The 15,538-nt window shown below is 41.9% G+C and overlaps 1 pseudogene; it reads left to right on the top strand.

Annotated features, from left to right (window-relative positions):
• Window positions 1–1,026: 1,026 nt before the first annotated feature.
• LOC136480924 (proline-rich receptor-like protein kinase PERK8) overlaps window positions 1,027–15,538 on the top strand; it is a 91,354-nt pseudogene continuing 76,842 nt past the window's right edge.

The raw sequence follows: 15,538 nt of genomic DNA, 5'->3' as shown, positions 1-15,538 counted from the left end.
AACTCTTTGATATAGAGAAGTGAAGAAATTGAGTGCCGTGGTGCAATATAAAGCAACTGTTGATTCTAGTGCAGTTAGTAAGAGTGGAGTCCAAGATGTAAAATCTATGTTTTAATAAAATGTAAAAGGGAATATTGAGTAAAAGATATATAGTATAAAAGTACTAGAGTTTTGTCTTAACACATAGTAAGTGGTAATGTGCTATCTCCAGCGTGGACGCGTGGTGAACAGTGTCCTTTGCTGTTTGCTGTCGTTACTACTTGCTGCCCTCTGCTTCTGGTACGGTATGTCCTGATGAGGTTTGACCCTATGTCCTTGGCCCGTTACCACTTTGTCACCCTGTGAGCTTTTGTTGCATTCTTCTGTAGTTATTAATAAGTGAGGTTGCAAATAAAATAGGTGAACAAATACCTGACACACTTAAAGCATCTTCGTTCTCTCTGATCCTCTGATGAACAAATATCAAGGAGCAGAAAGGTGGACAGGTGGTCCATCAACAATATCTAAGCTAGCCGAAAGGCTCTTATCTCCGGTACTTCAAGGTTTATACTAATAGTAGTACCTTCCCTTTCATTAAAGTACCTGAGAAGAATCATTAGTTAGTGTAATCCCTCACTCAACCTTAAGATTCCATACGAGTATGCATTTCTTTGTTGTCACTCAATCCTTTCGTACCGTATTCTTGGCACAAGGCCTGACTTTAGCCCTTTTGTCTTTTGCATGCATTGGGCCATCCATGGATTCCTTCCCAGATACACAAGTTGCTGTATACATGCATGTATTCTTCGTTGCACCAGGTAGGCTGCTAGCTTGCATTGGTGCCCATGGAACAGAAGAGCGCAACCTCGCTTGGTGTGAGTGACAGGTGATCCGGTAGAAAGAAAAAGAGCCAACAAGGTTAGTGCATGCTTAAATTACATGTTTAATTGCTTCGGCTGTTGCTGCTCAATTGGTTACATTGCCTGCTAAATCCCCTTGTGCCTGCTAGATTGCATTAATTTCTAAACGAGGACGGAGATAGATTGCATGGCCGATCCAGTGGCTATTGTGCAGAAGATCATCGAAATCGCCATCATAATCAAAGATGCCGTAGAGACAGTTAAGGAGAACAAGGAGGAATGCCTTGGCATACGGAAGCTTGTGTGCAGACTGCAGAGTCAGTGATCTGCTGTCCCTGCTGAAGGAGTCGGAGATGATGAAGCACCGGGTGGTGGGCGGCCCTCTGGAGGACCTTGGGGATGCCGTCAGCCGCGCCAACGATGCAGTAACCGCCTGCCAGAAGAAGAACATCCTGTGTGACTGCTGCAAGGCCGGGAAGATGTCCAAGAAGCTGAGCCAGGTAAAGAATGACATATCACAGGGCATGATGCTGGCCATCTTTGCTAGCCATGCCGCGGCGGCAGTCTTTGTGGCACCAAAAGGCCAGCAAAGTTCCTTGAATTCAAATGTGTTTTTCGTTCGTACATATCAAACTCGTCCCCTCTCCAGACATCTGCGATCCCATCCTCCTGCTGTTGCTGAAGATCTTCCGCTTAGCACCGAACATTCTCGTTCACCTGATGCTGTTGCTGGTAATGGTCTCCTTCCTTGTCTTCCCACACAAGAACCTCCTTCTTATGCTCCTGTTATTGCAGATGATGTACCTAATAATCTGGAGCCTCCTCCTATACATATATCACCACTACCAGACTCCCATCCTCACACAAATGTAGCTCCTATTGAGTCCAAACACCTATCTCATCATCCGGCGAAACAACCTCCGCTGCTGCCACCGTCTCCTCGTATACCTACAAACATACCACCAGCAACTACACCTCCTCCATCACCACCACCACCATCACTTTCTGTTCCTACGTATGTAACTTCTCCTGTGTCTAAGCACCAGCCCCATCCTCCACCCACACGACCGCAACTACCACCACTGTCGCCAGTTCCTTCTAGTCCTCACAACACAAGTACAGACGCTCCACTTGTACCTCATGATTCCCCCTTACAGGTACGATTTCTTAGTTACTTACACTTTTCCTTCTCAATATACATGATGTAATTCATCTGTCGTCCAAAATGTATGTATTTTGTTCTCAAATACGCAAAAGATTTGCGCATCTTTATAGCAAGGATAAGAATAAGAATGCAAGTAGAATAGCAATGTTACTCGGACTTTAGCCACTGTTCATAACAAATTAAGAAAGGCTCCCTTCCTTTTGCACCAGGCAAAGAAGACTCATTTTCTTCAAATTAGTGATCGGCTAGATTTTTCTTGCTTGATGTCGTTTTTTTAATGTTATCTCTTTTTATTTAAATTCATTAATATTATCAATATGTACATGACATGGCACCCTCCTGTTTTTTGTAATACAACAAGAATGTCAACAAGATAATCTTCTGGTTCTCTACAACCCCCCCCCCCCCCCCCCCCCCCACCCCACCCACACACACAGATACAAACACACTAGTTGTGGGGAAAGACTACTAGAATGACACAACACATCGTTTGTATAAATAATTCTACATGGGCAGGATTATTTAGGCAGGATTACTTAGGCAAGTGTCCACAGAATAAAAAAAATATCATAACACCTACTCGTGCCTCATTGAAAACTTCTGCTGAGTTCAAAGAAAATCATAGAAAGATGAAAAGAGTATTTTATTTTAGCAATTGCACAATGGACTCTAAAGTTCCATTTCAATAATAAAACAAAATAGGTAACGTTCAATATAATACCTGTTTCCATAACTTCTAATGTAGTACCGCATAGTAGAGGAATATCATAATAATTAGTAAGCAGACATATGATAAACTGCTTTTGTGTGCATGGCTCTATAAATTACATAAAAGTAACATTTGACAATAATCCATATATTTCTTGGAAACCTAATGATTTTTTTGAGTTACTACTTAAGTGTAGCAAGCCAACCTGATTATTAATTTGTTTGCCCAAGATATATACAATGATATTCCGGAGCCATATGATGATATACTCAATGATATATAGGTCATGATAAAACATCCTAAACATGAAATGCTGTGATTAGGTTGACAACTTTTGTATTTTTTTCATAATTTACTATTTTTATTGTAGAGTCCTATAGAGGTTCCGTTGCCTGTTACTAGTTCTGCATCCATGGCTTCAGCAGAAGATGCAAGGTTAGTTATCTGGTATATTTATTGGAGCACTTCTACTTTCATATTGCCATAAAACATTTCCATATGTACATTGTTAGTGTATTTGAGTGCAGTAGGATAATTTTTTAATTATTTTACTCATATAAAAAGTGTCCTTGTCGTTACTGAACTGCAGCGGCATATATGATGAAAGAAAAAATAAGCCAGGAGAAACTGAGGGACCTCCTTTGTTACCAGGTATGGTTGCAATTTCTTTTGTGTGTATTTTTGGCAACTCCCATTCATGCATCAGTGGTTAGGTAATAAGGAAGTTAGTTTCATCATAGAAAGCATCTTTATGTTTGATCAAATATATGTTGATTTCTTTAAACAATACCAATATTGGCTCTATCCATATTATAATAGTTTTCTTTAAACAATACCAATATTGGCTCTATCCATATTATAATAGTAGAACTCTTGTTTACATAAGCTTTCATAAAAACATAGTTAAATATATTACTCCCTTTGTACCTTTTTGTTTGTCACTAACAAACATAATAGGAACAGAGGGAGCAGCACATGTTAATAAAAAGCTAGTTGTTGTCAATGCCATATGTTGAAATCTTGAAAAGGAAATATATAGAATGTACATAAAAATGGGAGACTGGGAGTATTATTATCAATGTTTATCACTTGGTAGTTAGCTCTCTTTCAAATTGTGTTCTTACTATCCTACAAAGAATTCTTGGTTCGAACAAACTTGCACACTTACAAAATCTAAATTAAACAACGTTGGTTGTATATGTTACTTATGTAACAGGTTTAACAAAGTTCAGTTTATCTGAGTTGAAGGATGCTACACATAATTTTTCAGAGAAAAATAAGATTGGATCAAGTGACTTTGGTATTTTCTACAAGGTACTGCATATATATATATGCTTGGCATGCTATTTTCTACGAGAAAAATTTTACAAACTGAAAACACAATGAAAAAACAGATAACGTCGTCAATCGAACATTTAATAAGCAATATATTAAAAACCTACACCTTTATTTGCATAATCTCTTGTGAAGACACAATTTAAAGTATGTCTTCATTTGCATCAGTTCGGCCACTCGTGGGACATAAAATGCAACCTATCACATTTCTACTTTCTTACGCAAAAATTATTTTCCATATTGTATATAGAAGCTACCAACCTAATTTAATGGACACATGGTTTCTTTTATAGCTTTATTTTCCTAATGAAAATTATACTTATCTTGATTTTATAAATTTCAGGGTGTACTGCATGATGGACTCATGGTTGCATAAAGCAATTTCAAGATCCACCTCCATTTCTTTTGGGACGATTGAGTGCTCAACTTCGTATTGCATCAAAGCTCCAGAGCAAGGATGTGGAGCCTTCTGGGAATAACACCTATATAATAAGAGTTCTGGGATATGGCCACGAACTGATATGGGGGCGGCAAGAGTGTTTTGAAACTCATATTTTTCTCGTCGAAGAATACCTGCCAAAAGGAAGCATGTACAACATTATTTATGGTATCTTCTGATCCTGCCTCTACACCAACATTATGCATATGAATCTAAGTAATCAATATAAACACTAGTAGAGAACAGACCTTTGATCCTCGGCCAAAATGGGCTCTAGTCCCGGAATTTTTTGCCCCCGGGACTAGAAATACCTTTAGTCCCGGTTGGTGGCTCCAACCGGGACTAAAGGTCCCTGCCCAACGGCTACTGCGCCAGACAGAGGTGGCAGGGACCTTTAGTCCCGGTTGGAGCCACCAACCGGGACTAAAGGTATACTTTTACTCCCGGTTTGTGGCTCCAACCGGGAGTAAAGGTCTACTCCCGGGTCGTGACTGCGCCCGGGGTTGGAAAGTTACCTTTAGTCCCGATTGGATCTATCAACCGGGACTAAATGTTCTCCCTTTATAAATCGGCCGTCTCCTCCTTCCTCCCCGAGCCCGAGCTCAGCACATTTTGAAGCTCACTGCAGTAGTGTTCTTGCTTCCTCCCTCCCTCCATTGTTCCTCCATCCATTCTTCGATTCCTCCGTCGATTCTTCAGTTGTAAAGGTTACCAATCTCATACTCTCATTTTTTACCATTTTCTTATGCCATTTTATTCACTATATATATTTATGGTTCTTTATTGTGGTTTTTTTTTCATTTGTAAGCAATTTGAGCTCAAAATCACTTTAAGCTTGCATATTTACATGAAAGAAGGTTAAAGTATATATAAATATAAAGTTAGAAAATAGTTAGAAAATTATAGCAAATCCTTACTAGTTGAACTTGCGGACCGTGTTCAGGTCGGCGAGGATGTTCTCTGCCGAGCGGTAACGGACGTCAAGGAGGAGCTTTGATTCTACGAGGGAGAGCGATAACGGTCGTGGAAGACCGTGTTCCCTTCCTCGTAGAATCGGAGCTCTTCCTTGACCAAGTACGGTGCCGTCCGGTGGAGAAATCCTCGCCGAGCTGATCACGTAAGCAAGGTCAACTAGTACGGATGGTTATTTATTCACATGTCCCGATATCGTCGTAGTAGTCTGTCAATCACCGTACCTAAACGTAGTATATATAAATAAAAACTTAGAAAATAGTTAGAAAATTATAGAAAATCCGTACTAGTTGAACTTGCGGACCGTGTTCAGCTCGGCAAGCATGTTCTCTGTCGAGCGGTAACGGACATCAAGGAGGAGCTTTGATTCTACGAGGGAGAGCGACAACGGTCGTGGGAGACCGTGTTCCCTTCCTCATAGAATCGGAGCTCTTCCTTGACCAAGTACGGTGCTGTCCGGTGGAGAAATGCTCGCCGAGATGATCACGTAAGCAAGGTCAACTAGTACGGATGGTTATTTATTCACACGTCCCGATATCGTCGTAGTAGTCTGTTATGTGTGTACATTCCCATTCTTCTGTTAATTTGCGGAAATATCATATGAATTACTTACCTGCCGCAGTAAAAGACGAGAACACAATGACCATTAAAAATATCATTGTTTAGAGATCTAGATAATTTTATAGTTTGTTAATTTTATTTGTTTATAAAAGAAGAAATTTATAGTGTATTAAAAAATGAGTATAGAGAGTAGATGGCAACTGCTTCCGGGTCCTCGGCCTCTCATGGGTTTCCAAAGCGACTTAGGCCGGGCCTTCCTCTCATTCCATGCGGCAAGTGTCGTGATGAGATGAAGATTGTGATGGAGTACCGAGTGAAGAAGGAGGGTCCCAACAAGGATCGTATCTTCTACAAGTGTCCGGATCGCAATGTGAGTTATTTTATCGTATTTAATGATTATGGTTAGTTTATACCTATTTTCATGATGGTTGTGATTAAAGTTCTAGTTTTTTGTTTTAATTTCAGTGGGATGGCAGTGGACGATGTTCAGGCTTCTACTGGGAGGAAGAGTATGTTGAACTCGTGCAAAAATATCTTGCACAACAGGCAGATACGGCGGCTAATGAGGCAGTGATCCAGTCGAAGAAGCCCAAAGATGTTGCACAATCGGGGGATCTGTCTGTTTTAGTTGAGATTGGTCGCGAAATCCTTGTGCTCCTGAAATGTATTTTAGCTTTAGTTCTTTTAGTGGTAGTTGGGATTGTCTACATTGTAGCGATGCTTTCATAAATTTGTATCTTTTGTGGTGGCACGCATGTTGTATAAATAATTAATTATGATCTAGGTTTTAATATGATATTTATGTCATGTAATGCAGATGAGCCGTCATTGGATGTATAATGCTGATCGCCGCTCACAAGAGTTCATTGACGGCGTGCATTCTTTATTACGTGCGGCCGAGACAAACAAACGCGACGGTTTCATGTGCTGCCCATGTGCCATATGTAAGAATACGGTGGAATATCCTTGCTCAAGGACTCTTCATTCACACTTGTTCAAGTCGGGTTTCATGCCAAACTATATTTGTTGGACAAAGCACGGAGAAACCGGTGTTGTAATGGAAGAAGATGAAGAAGAACAATGGGACGACAATGATATTATTCCTGATGGTGCGTGCTTCAATGATACTGCAATGGGAGAAGCTGAAGAAGAGGTAGTCACAGAAGATGAGCCGGCTGATGATCTTTGTCAGGTCATTCGTGATGCACAAAGAGAATGTGAAAGTGAAAAGGAGAAGATCAAGTTCGAGCGGATGCTAGAAGATCACAAGAAATTGTTGTACCCAACTTGTGATGCAGGGCAGAAAAAGTTGGGAACCACACTAGAATTGCTGCAATGGAAGGCAAAGAATGGTGTATCTGACAAGGGATTTGGAGAGTTACTAAAAATCCAAAAGAAGATGCTTCCGAAGTACAATGAATTGCCCGCCACTACCTACGAAGCAAAACAAGTTGTCTGTCCTATGGGGCTAGAAATAGAGAAGATACATGCATGTCCTAATGACTGCATCCTATACCGTGGCAAAGAGTACGAGAAATTGGATGCATGCCCGGTATGCCATGCGTCGCGGTATAAGATCAGGCGAGATGACCCTGGTGATGTTGAGGGCGAACGTCCACGTAAGAAAATCCCTGCCAAGGTTATGTGGTATGCTCCTATAATACCACGCTTGAAACGTCTGTTCAGAAACAAAGAACATGCAAAATTGTTACGATGGCACAAAGAAGACCGTAAGGTAGACAATATGTTGAGAAACCCTGCTGATGGGTCCCAGTGGAGAGCAATCGATAGAGAATTCCCGGAGTTTGCAAATGACGCAAGAAACTTAAGGTTTGCTTTAAGTACAGATGGTATCAATCCTTTTGGAGAGCAGAACAGTAGTCATAGCACTTGGCCTGTTACTCTAAGTATCTACAACATTCCTCCTTGGTTATGCATGAAGCGGAAGTTCATTATGATGCCTGTGCTCATCCAAGGCCCGAAGCAACCTGGCAATGACATCGATGTGTACCTGAGACCACTTATTGATGAACTTCTCATTTTGTGGAATAAAGAAGGTGTACGTGTGTGGGATGAGTACAAACAGGAACACTTTGATCTGCGAGCATTGTTGTTCGTAACAATCAATGATTGGCCTGCTCTAAGTAATCTTTCAGGACAGTCAAACAAGGGATATAATGCATGCACACACTGCTTCGGTGATATTAGAGGTGTATTCTTGAAAAAACGTCGAAAGGTCGTGTACCTTGGCCATCGTCGATTTCTTCCTGCAAATCACCCCGTAAGAAAGAAAGGTAAGCATTTTAAAGGGAAAGCAGACCACCTGACCAAGCCTCGCAACCGAACCGGTGAGGATGTACTCGATATGGTCAATGATGTGAAAGTCGTCTTTGGAAAAGGACATGGAAGCCAACCTATTCCGAAAGACGCTAACGGTCACGCACCCATGTGGAAGAAAAAGTCCATATTTTGGGACCTACCCTATTGGCAAGTCCTGGAGGTCCGTAGCTCGATCGACGTGATGCACCTGACGAAGAATCTTTGTGTGAACCTGCTAGGCTTTATGGGTGTGTATGGAAAGCCTAAGGACACATTTGAAGCACGACAGGACCTGCGTTGTTTGAGAGAAAGAGACAACCTGCATCCAGAGAAGACAGATGATGGACGCCATTACTTACGTCCTGCTAGCTACACTCTAAGCAAAGAGGAGAAGGAAATCATGTTTGAATGCTTAAACAACATCAAGGTACCATCTGGATTCTCCTCGAATATAAAGGGTATTATAAATGTGACAGAGAAGAAATTCTGTAACTTAAAGTCCCATGACTGTCACGTTCTCATGACGCAATTACTTCCAGTTGCATTAAGAGGAATTCTACCTCCAAATGTACGTCTAGCCACCGTAAAGCTATGTGCATTCCTCAATGCAATTTCTCAGAAGGCAATTGATCCAACTGATCTAGCTAAACTACAGAATGATGTGGTTCAATGTCTCGTCAGCTTTGAGTTAGTGTTCCCTCCTTCCTTCTTTGATATTATGACACACCTCCTAGTTCACCTAGTCAAGGAGATTTTCACTCTCGGTCCTGTGTTCCTACACAACATGTTCCCCTTAGAGAGATTCATGGGAGTCCTAAAGAAATATGTTCACAACCGTGCTCGCCCAGAAGGAAGCATCGCCAAGGGCTATGGAACAGAAGAGGTCATTGAGTTCTGTGTTGACTTTATTCCCGACCTTGACTCGATTGGTGTTCCTGAATCGAGACATGAGGGGAGACTAAGCGGAAAGGGGACACTAGGGAGGAAAACATATATTGGTACGGATGATGATTATTTCAATAAAGCGCACTACACAGTTCTACAGAACTCCTCTTTGGTAGATCCGTATATTGAGACACACAAGGATCTCTTACGATCCGAGTTTCCAGGCAAGACTGAAGCTTGGATTACGCATAAGCACATGGAAACTTTCGGCGGTTGGTTGCGAAAAAAATGTCAAGGTGATGAGAGCATCCATGAGCAACTGTATTTATTGGCTATGCAACCATCATGGCATATCGTCACATACAAAGGGTACGAGATAAATGGGAACATATTCTACACAGTAGCCCAAGATAAAAGGAGTACCAACCAAAACAGTGGTGTCCGCATAGATGCCACAGACCCGAATGGGAATAAGCAGACATATTATGGACGCATAGATGAAATATGGGAACTAGAATATGCACCTACTTTGAAGATCCCATTGTTCAAGTGCCAATGGGTCAAGGTGACCGGAGGCGGAGTAACAGTAGACAACGAGTATGGAATGACAACAGTAGACCTTAGTAATATTGGGTACAAAGACGAACCATTCGTCCTTGCCAAGGATGTGAATCAGGTGTTCTATGTCAATGATATGTCTACCAAACCAAAAAGAGGGAAAAACGATAATGACTCAACCAAAGAGCCAAAGCGCCACATAGTTCTTTCAGGGAAAAGAGTCATCGTGGGAATTGAGGACAAGTCGGACATGTCAGAAGAATATGAAAAGGATGACCGAATTCCGCCCTTCAAAGTGAACAAAGACCCTAGCATCTTGGTAAATGATGAGGACACTCCATGGTTACGAAGCGATCATAACCAAGGGACATACGTAAAGAAGAAGTTCACTGCTGTGCCCACTTGATGATATAGTGATTTAATATAGTGTGTGTTTGAGATATTATGTAATAATTGTGAATTCAGATGTTTATTATGTCATATTTCAAATTAAATCAATGTTTGATTTGGTGGGATTTCTCTCTCAAAAAGGTAAATTAGGATACTGAGTGATGAAAAATTAAAATATTAACGTTAAAATGATGTGAAAACAAATTTCCTGTCCAAAACCAATAATTTTAATAATTTTAATTAAACACTACATTTTTGCATTAACGAAATAATAAATATTAGTTACATTATGTTTTATAATTCTAACAAAAAATAAAAAAAGTTAGGTTATCGATTTTTCCTATGTGCAATAAACAAAAATAAAATTCATATTTTTAACAAAATAATTTTATGCCTTTTATTTAATTTACTATGTATTTAATAAAAACTATTGCATTTCTATTGTATTTAACAAGACTATTGCTTAAAACAGGCGGGAAACGAAACTGCAGGCCACCTTTACTCCCGGGTGGGAAGCCCACCCGGGAGTAAAGGTGGGCTGCAGTTTCGTGGCCCGCCAAAAAAAGCCTTTACTCCCGGTGCGTGTTACCAACCGGGAGTAAAGGTATACCTTTACTCCCGGTTGGTAACACGCACCGGGAGTAAAGGAACCTTTACTCCCGGTTGGTGGCTGGCACCGGGAGTAATTCTCCTCTGCTATATAACCTCCAGCGCCTGGCAGATCGATCTGCTCGTCTTCTTCCTCGTCGAACACCGCCGCCCGGCCTCTTCTTCGACCTCGCGCCGCGTCCGTTCGCCTTCCGTGACACCGGCGCCGCCGTCTTCTTCCTCGTGCGGCCTCCACCGCGCGCGCCCGTGCCCCTCCTCCGCGCTTGCCCGTGGCCCTCCACCGCGCCCTCCTCCGCGCCCGAGGCCCTCCACCGCGCGTTGCCCCACCGCGCCGGCCCGAGGCCCTCCAGCACGTACACTGCCGAGCTTCGAGGTGATATATTCGTCGATCTCTTTGTACATTCGTCCGAGCCCTCCACTGCCGAGTTATAGATCACGTCGAAAACTACAACTTTGGTGTAAGCCATGTCAACGGTCGAGGTCGATTGAAAATTCCAAATTTTGAATCACAAAATCTATAGAAACTAAAAATGAATATTTGGAACTCTAAATGATTTTAAATAAAAATATATCTTAAGGCAAGTTTTGAATATTTGGAACTCTAAATGACAAGTATAATTAAGGATCACCAATGAAATTACTTTAGAAATTAATTAGATCGATGTAAATCCATGGCTTGTATAATAAACACGCTATATATTATTTGGAAACAACGCTACGAACCATCCGCTAATGATCCAGCCCATCAACCGCCATATATTCATCACTATATGATATGCCATTATTTCAAGATGCAGTTTCAATAGAAGAATTTTTTCTATCTTCATAGATCAATGTTTGTTAACGAAATTTTATCCAAATATATTCATGTAGGGTCTTTTTTTTGAAGGATTTGTTGTAGGATATATAATGGTCAAATAGGAACTCAATTTTGATACCCAGTTTATAAACTAAGCGTTTTTTAGTTTATCAAAAATATCACATGTTTCTTCATTTGTGAACTTTGAATATACAGATATAATATATTAATGTTGCTAAAGTAATATGAGCATTACATATTTTTTTCCAGGAAGACTATCTTCAAACTTTATATCATAGCATCAGAGATCGCCTGTAGAAGAAGAAAATAAATTCTTATCATTTCGGAAATAGTAATGGTTATATGAGCAATAAGACACGTATACTTACATTTCATAATGGCTTATACTTATATTATTAACATAGAATTTTCTCATATGATGAATGACTACATGGTTGATCACATGGTACATAGGATCACAACATCACGCACCGACACCGCCCCGGCCCGCCTCACGTCGTCGTCGTCGTCAGCACGCCAGCCCGCCTCACGTCATCGTCGTCAGCACACCGGCCACCGCGCCGACACGTATATATACGTCATTTGTATTCATATGCATTTCGTCCATGCGTTTCTATGTATACGGCGGAGCACCGCCGCCCTCGTTCACCCATGTGTACAGACATATATACGGCGGAGTGGAGCACCGCCACTCTTGTCACACCGCCCTTTCTCGTGCCCTAATTCGCCCTAGTACCGACGTAGTTCGTCCTAGTGTGGCGAATTCCGTCCGTGATCGAGGGGCAAGATTTAATAATGCATATTGTTTGTAGATTTTACGCATGTAATAAGCAAAGATTTGACGTACTATATATTGGTTTTGTTTTTTGAAGCTAGATGGCCGACCCGAGAAATATGGATGAGGAGGAGTTGATGATGAATTTGATCAACACTGGCACTCAAGTTGCCGGCGATGATGGTGCTAAAAATAACGTGCAAGAGGATGTAGATGACGGGAGTCAGTACTTAGCTCTTGAACAAAATGAGCAACAACATATTGGCCAAGTATATATTTTTTATTATTAGCTATATATATATATTATCATATGTCTTATGTGTGCTCATGACATTAAAAATAATGTTTATGTTTTGTAGCCCTCTGGATCGACATCAACAACTACAACGAAGAGTAAAAATGTTCGAGGTCCCAAAAAGCCATTGGAGGGTCGCTTCATCATCTCGGAGTTCAATGTGGATACAGGAGAACCGGGGGGGCCGAATAAAATGAAATTTGTGCACCACTGTGGTTACCTTGTACGGGACCGGCTCCCGATTAGTACCCGTGAATGGAAGAAGAAGACCAATGCTCCTCATATCAGTTTTGTCTCCGATCGTGACAAGGCGTTAATTTGGAATGATGTCTTGGTACATTTCACGCTCCAAACAGATGATTATGATGATATAATAGATGGTGATGAATTGAAGGAGCGAGTTAGGGATTGGGCAATGAAGAAGATGGCCACCCAGTTTCAGACTTGGAAGAAACACCTATACACGACGTATGTCAAGAAGAACATAGCACCAGATTTTACTGTCCCAGGCCCGATCTCAAAGCAGAGGCCCTATTGGGATGAGTTTGTACAGTACAAGACTTCAGAAGAGGGTGTGAGTCGGGTGATAAAGAACCAACGTAATGCCCAACAGAAGACATACCACCATACCTTGGGATCAGGTGGCTACCCGACTGCCATTAAGAAGTGGAACAAAATGGAAGCAGACCTTCTTGCCAAGGGTATCAGACCAGAATCACTCGAGTGGGGAGAACGTGCAAAGAATTGGTTTTTCGCTCATGGGGGAACACTAGACCAGGAGACAGGGAAGTGCGTTTATGGCGCAAGACTGCAAGAAGCAGCAGAAAGATTGTTTTATGCTCAGAGAGCTGCTGCTAGTGGTGTGTTCAGGCCCAACAGAGAGAAGGATGAGCTGACATACGCCATCGGGACTATTGAACATGGTGGCCGAACTAGAGGCAAAGGAAGTGTCTCGTGGGAGCATGGATTCCCTCAGGACAGACCTTCCTACAGAAGTCGCCAGAGAAAGAAGGAAGAAGAGGCACACCGGCTCCAGAGGTTGGAGGAAGCGGTGCGTGAAGCACAGGAGCGGGAAAAAAACCTTGAAGCGAGAATGCAGGAGGAAATCAAAAGGCAAGTGCAAATAGCAGTGAGTGCAAGCAAGCAGGCATCAGAGCCAGGAATCAACATTAGCCAATCTGTTCAGTTGAAAAGCAGCTGCGCTTCCACGGAGATACCAAATCAAGGGGACACAGGACTGCGCTTCCCTGTGGATGACGTCACTGAACCTTGTACAACGTGTGAGCTACACATTCCGAAGGAGAATTCCACAATCAAGGTGGCTATCGGTCTTGTTAATCCTATCGACCGAACCAAGACACCAAGGATTCATGGGAATATAATCCAAGAAGGATATGCCACCATCTCGGTAGATAAAGCTGAAAAAGGTTTTAGTGATTTGCCTCTTGACATTCCTGGAGGTGATGGCGAGAAGACTCTAGGAGAAGCGGAGAAGACATTCATTCTATGGCGCAAGCGCTACATCATCATTCCAGGGATGTCGGCTCCACCTCCTTCTGAACTACCTCACCATAGGTACGTGCGGATGAAAACACTACATCATTAATTTGTATTGGCTTAAATAATTAACAATCTGCTCATAATAATATGTCATTCCTTTTTTTGTAGCAGATCCTCCCCCAACCTAAATCCAATTGTTCAATCGCCAGATCATCATAGTGCTCTGTACGATGACATTGTGTTGGAAGACGAGGCTGCATCCACACCCTCTCCAAGGAGGTCTCCAACGCCACAGCCGCCACCTCCAAGGAGGTCTCCAACGCCGCTGCCAACACCTCCAAGGAGGTCTCCAACGCCTCCCCCGCCCCCGCCTACCAAGAAGCCTAGCAAGAGGCCAGCCCCTCAAACGAAGAATCAGTCCCCGCCTGCAAAGAAAGCCACCGTGAAACCAAAGGCTATTCCCAAAATAATATCTGAAGAGAAGGAAGAAGGAACTGATGCATATAAAAAAGACATGTCTAGATTCTATGACAAACTTAAAATGAATCAAGAAGCAAGGAGAAACCCAGAGAAACCGTACTTCTTCGTAGCTCCGGATATTTTAAGAAAAAAGGTGACTTCTTACCAGCATCAACAGCGGGAATCTCGTAAGCCGTCCAAATCAACGTTATCAGACTATGACCGCACTCTCACCAAGTCAATTGAGGCGGCACAGAAAAAGAAGCGGGCAGGGAAAGGAGTTGCCCAACTCGGACAACAAGCGCACCAATCAATCCCCCCGCTAGTTGTTGGTAATGAATATGGTTCGAATTTAGGATTAATGCATCAGGCAAACATACCTCCGGATGTCGATTTGGATCACCTTGGTGAATTTCTTGATGAGACTGGTCTCGACCTTTACCAGATGTTTGGTGATGGAAAAATTGAGAGTGCGGCGGAGGTTGATATTTGGAAGAAAAAATTTGTACTAGGCCAGAGTCTATACAACCCTCAAGCCTTATCTGATCTGGGGACGCAAATGTACCTGCTAAACAAGTGGTACATGCAGGCGTCTACCAGTGGAGACTTCTGCGTTGGTGTCAGAATTAGAGACGAACATTGGTTCCGTGGCGATGATGTTATGTATGTTGACTTTGCAGAATTTCATCAACTATGCCACCTTACCTCTCTGGACAAAGTTATCATTAGCTGCTATTGCCTGTAAGTAATAATTCTTTCGATCTATTATTAAACTCATCATATGTGTGCATATGCATATAAATTATCCTAACAAGTACTATATATATGCAGATTTACAATGACAGAGCTCAGAAAGGAAGGCTGCAATGAAATTGGTTTTGTTGATCCCCATATAGTATTCAAAGACC

Source organism: Miscanthus floridulus, chromosome 9 (assembly GCF_019320115.1).
Source record: "Miscanthus floridulus cultivar M001 chromosome 9, ASM1932011v1, whole genome shotgun sequence".
NCBI classification, from domain to species: Eukaryota; Viridiplantae; Streptophyta; class Magnoliopsida; order Poales; family Poaceae; genus Miscanthus; species Miscanthus floridulus.
This window is presented reverse-complemented; position numbering and strand designations above follow the sequence as displayed.